The sequence below is a fragment of the Lepus europaeus genome, chromosome 5, assembly GCF_033115175.1.
Source record: "Lepus europaeus isolate LE1 chromosome 5, mLepTim1.pri, whole genome shotgun sequence".
Classification (NCBI taxonomy): domain Eukaryota; kingdom Metazoa; phylum Chordata; class Mammalia; order Lagomorpha; family Leporidae; genus Lepus; species Lepus europaeus.
This window is the reverse complement of record NC_084831.1, coordinates 129,983,235-129,988,835: the sequence shown is the minus strand read 5'-3', so window position 1 is coordinate 129,988,835 and position 5,601 is coordinate 129,983,235.

The window sequence follows — 5,601 nt, the reverse complement described above, 5'->3', positions numbered from 1 at the left end:
GCCTTGTTCTTTCCTACTCTCTGCCTTTGGTCACACTGTTCTGCTTCCTAAGAGCATGTGGGTGAACCACTACCCAACTTTCTGGACTCAAATGTCACTTCTTCTGTGAAGCATCCCTGGGTCTGTCTTTTCTTTTGTTTCCCTGGTAGGGTTGATCAGACCACAATTGTATTTCTAATGTTTCACCTTATTAGATATTTTGGTGTCACCTTTTTCAGAGCCCAGTAGTTTCATGTTTAATACATGATTAGATGAGCTAAACATCTCATGAGAGTGGCTTTATCTTATCACACAAGACAAGGCAGGGCCTAGTATTAACAGCAGTTAAGCCCCGGCTTGTGACACCAGCATCTAGTATCGAAGTGCTGGTTCAATTCCTGGCTGCTGTGCTTCTGATCCAGCTCACTGCTAATGTACCTGGAAAGGCACCAGAAGATGGCTCAGGTAGACTCCTGCCACTCACATGGGAACGTTGGATGGAGTTCCAGGCTTCTAGCTTTGGCCTAGCCCAGCCCTGGCCACTGTGGCCATATGGGCAGTGAACCAGTACATAAAAGAGCTCTCTCTCTATCTCTCCCTCTCTGTCACCTGCCTTTTAAATAAATAAATACATAAATACATACATAAATAAATATTTAAAAAGAAGGAACATGTGATTAATTTAAAGAGACACAAGGCAGAAATGGTGAGTATGGCTCTCAAGATATTCATTAAACTCACTCCTAATGCAAAAGACTTTGAAACTCTAGATGTGGAAAAGCACAAGTGTGATACTATTTTCCCTTATACTGAACAGACACTGTAAGGATTAATTTTTTTTTATTTTACCAAAAGATGGGACACAGAGTTATTTAATCCAGTAGCTTTCCTCCTGTCTTTCTAAAATAAAGTATGTAATCTCCCCTCTCTGGCTGAATGAACTGCTTGAGAGAAATTTACACAACCTAAAGTGTCTAGTGCAGTATGTGGCACCAAGTGGGTGTGGCAAAATGGAGTTCACAGGGAATGAGAGTGGAGAGGGAGGCAGAGACATAACAGCACCCAGCAAGAGCCTTGTGTTACGCTGCCAAATGAAGGCCCATCAACGATGAGGATAAACCATTCCGAAATGCGCTGTTATTCAATAGCAGATATGTAATTTACTTTAGAAATAACTCACCAGGGAGTTCATTCTGAAATTATGTCCGTACATGTTTTGGCATCATTATTTCCAGGCTTCATTGTTTTCACAGAAACACTCGCTTGTGTCTGGTGCAGTGATTTTGGCAGAAGGGCCCAGGAGGTCCCTGGCAGGGGCAGTCTTTGGTTGGTGGGTGACGCAGCCTTAGGGTCACATGGGATGCTCTGTCTTCCACCCAAGAACTTCTACTTCACCTGTGTTATAAAAGGAGGGTTCTATGTATTTGTTTGAAGAAAGTCTCCTAACTTTCAAAAGTTTTTGAGATTCCTGATTTACTGCTTATATCTCATTTTTATTTTTATAGATGAGGAAAATGAGGCTAAGAAACTTCAGGTGACTTGTTCCAGACCAAACACCTATTAATGCAGTAGCAACTACTTAGCAAACTATTCTCATTTCCATTTTTGTGAGTGTTGTTGGCTCAGTCTGGACAAGGATACGCCAAGTTACAACCACAAGGGGAACAGTCAGAGGAAGAGAGTGATATGTTAAGAACTACATTAGGGAGTGTATGACAAGGACTTGTGCTTTTTATGCAAAATGTGAAAACAAATTAAGAGCTCTTCCTCCACTTTGTCCCTCCTAGAAGGCTGCTCTTAAATATATGAACTTCATTTCCTTCCTAGAATGCTCCCACAGGCTAAAATTGAAGTACTTGCATTATTATACACTTATATATATATATATATACGCAATATATTATGGCTTATATATTACATAGGTATGTATATTATGTATGAAAAATACTATATATGAAAAAATACATATGAGAGCACTTCAATAAGTTCCTTGGTGACAGAATTAAAAGATGTTTGTTTTGTTGCAAAAGAGCTTAAAATCCATGCATAATCTTTTATAATACACATTTTCCATGAACTTTTTGAAGGCCTTTCATACTATTTTGATGGTGAGATTGATATAAAATTTGAGTGGTTTATAAAATGTGATTATGGAATTTGGAGAAGATTCTTTGCAGGAAATGTCCAAGGGTTCATTAAACACAGGCTTTATAGATTGGATTTGCCTTGGGGAAAGAGTTCTTTCACCTCTATGATTCAATTATTCTATCATTGCTGGAGGGCCGGGTGTGACCAATAGCACAATAGTTAGAGATAGTGGACAGTAAAAAGGTTGAAAGATCATTAAGTCACTTGGTCATGATCAAAAAATTAGAAAATTAGTTTTAGATGAAAGATCAACACATTTAAAAGAGGGAGAAAGGCACTACAGTGATCATCAGTGAGTGAATGGGAGGAGACAGGTTACAATGTAGAGACAGAATAGGAGATTCTGGGGCATCTCACCAAGGGGAGCTGGTCCCATTCAACATCAGAGACTAAACAAAGTGACATAATGGCCTAATCTCAAGTTCAGGAATTAAAAAATAAATTACAGAATTAAAGTAGGAGATTCAGACAAAAGAAGCAACATTAAAGAAAGAAGACTAGATTCTACAACAGGAAAAAGATTAACAATGGACCAAACAAGACTAAGGAGATGCAATTGTGATTGAACAAACTTCCGAAAATGTTAAGAGGGAAAGACTATTACAAAGGAGAAGATATTGAAAAGCAGAGTAGAAAACTCCTGGGTGTTTAATTGAAAATGAACACAGAATAATATTATCAGAGGAAGTTGTCCATGAAGACGTCCTAGGCAGCTTACCAGGTGATGGCAGAGGAGTAAATAATACAGTCATTAATATTGCAAGATTAAGCTTCTCTCTTGTTTTGGGGGGAATTAGAACGAGTTCATGCAGAATAAAGCAATTACCACACATGAGCTCAAGTTAAGGTTTCCTGCCTCCCGATGGCATGCATGGCTTTGTGCCATGAAATCAGAGTAGACAAGACTCAGGCGTGTCATTGGAATTCCAGCAACTTGTGAGCTATGCGATTCAGGGCAGAATCATGCTTTTTCAACTTGAGGAATGAATTCATGAAGGCTTAGATTTAACATAATGGGGATCCTCACATAAAAATAAAACAAATTGGAAATGGTTATACTTATGAAAAAATGTTGAATATCTGTGTGTGTGTGTGCACATGCACTCTGGTGCAATAAAAATGGACTGGAGCATGAAGCAATTTAACCGTTTAAGGATACAATTGTTTCATTAATATTTAGGTATATCTGATTAAATATTCATGATGCCTTGCCTTTCCTCCTTGTCTAACAATGTTGCATTCATTGCCATCTGCACCAGCTCAGCACACGGGAGGTCTCAATTAGCCATTCAGACTCACAGAAGACTCTCAGCCAAGGGGCCCTTACTCTGCAATGGACTGAAAACAGAAAACGAGTTTGTCCATTGGCATAAGCGACAGTGAAACAGACTTGCCCTGGGCTGGGATTATAGTAGATAAGAGACTAAAGGACTATAGCCCTGTCAGGAGCACCGAGAGGATGGTTTCAGAACTGTCTACAGAGATGCACAGGAGGCTAGTGAAAAAACCCTGCCTAAGGTCCACGATTCTGTAGGGAACAGTACTCAAGGTGTGAAGAGGACTAGAATCAAGGCCCTTGACACCTAGCACCATGCTCCCACATGCTACTATTAGGACAACTGATAAGCTAGCTTACTATCCTAATGTAGAAATCTCTAAGGTAGGACTGGAAGTATCTCCCTCTGAAGAATGTGCTGCAAAGGCAGTTACATGTCCCAGCACTGCTAGTTTTTGAGTCTCTTACTTTTCTCTCTTTTGAAAATTTATTTATTTGAAAGGTGGAGAAACATAAAAAGAGATATAGAGACAGAAAGAGATCTTCCATCAACTGGTTCACTCTCTAAATGCCCACAAAAGGCAGGACTAGACCAGGATGAAGCCAGGAAGTTGTTACTCAATGCAAGTCTCCCACACTGGGGGCAGGGACCCAGGTTCTGCACTCTGATATGGGAAGTGGGTATCTCAAGTGGTATACTAACTCCCGTGGAAGCACCTGTCTTTTTTCAGTAGATCTCAGTGGCAGCAACAGTTCATCTTGTGTTTGGTTACCTGCTCTGTGCTTGTCTGTCTTTTACAGTGTGAGCTCCTGGAGAACTCAGAGTATTAGTGTTCACTGTGGTATTCTGTGAGGGTAGCTACAGTTCTAGCTAATAAATACAGAAATTACTTTTTTCAATAGTTTAGCCTTTGGGGAAGCTAAGGTTTGACATTAGATGATGGCATTAAATATAGCCAGACTGTTCTATGCACTGTGTAAATGTAGATCCACCACGGAGTGCTTACATTCAAAGCATGAACAACATTGTTGTTCATTATTATAAATAAAATGCTTTTTTGTTTTGACTAGACTCTCCTGACACAGGATGAGAGTAACACAGAACCATGACACCTGTGGTAGCAGAGTAATTACCCCCTCAAGCCTGCCTACATCCAAATCCCCAGAACCTGTGAATATGTTACCTCTATGGCAAGAGAGAATTTTTGGACTTGATTAAAATGAAAAAACCTTGATGAGGGGATTATTCTGGAATATTCTGGGCAGTTCAGTGTAATCACATAGATCCTTAAAAATGGAAGTGGAAGCAGGTGTTTGGCCTAGAGGTTGTAATGCCAGTTAGGATACTCATATCACATATGGGAGAGCCTGAGTTTGATTCCTGGATCCACTCCTAACTATAGCTTCCTACCAGTGCAGATCTTATGAGGTAGCATTGATAATTCAAGCGATTGGGTTTCTGCTGTCCATGAGGGAGACCTGGATTGTGTTCCTGGCTCCTGGCTTCAAGCCTTGAGCTCAACTCCAGCTGTATGCTTTTGGAGAGGGAACCCATAATTGAGAGCTCTGTTTTTCTGTCCCTTTCTGTCTTTCTGTTGTCTTTGGAATAAACCAACAACAGCAAAAGGGAAAAAAACATAAATGAAGAGGAAGTCAAACAAGTGGCTCAGAGAGCTGCCACATACTCACTGGCTTTGAAGATGGAGAAAGAAGCTAAGAGGCAAGGAATGTGAGTGGCCTCATTTCTACCAAGAACGATGGAGCAGGAGTCTCCCCCAATTGTCCAGAGAAGAGCAAAGATGGCTGACACCTGAATTTCTGTCCAGTGAGATTCATACTATATGACCAATTTAAGGTAATAAGAGCTAAAATGCAGTTATATTGTCTTATGTCACTAGAGTTATGATAATTTTTCAGGTCAGTCACAGATAGCTACTATGGCATCCTTGACTTGCAGGCCACACTACCCACTGAGCTTCCAGATCCTCCAAGTATTTAACAACACCAGGGCAGTACTTAGACATTTACCAGTGGTCAGGATGAAATCAAAGAGCAAACAAAATGTCCTTTCTTCTCCTCAGAAGGAGGCATCCCATTTTCCTTTTGATCCCCGTAATTTGGATGCTCTTTGATGTCCCATTTGGTTGAAGTGGGGGGTCAAGACACATAACCCAATTTTTAATTTGTATTATTCAGTT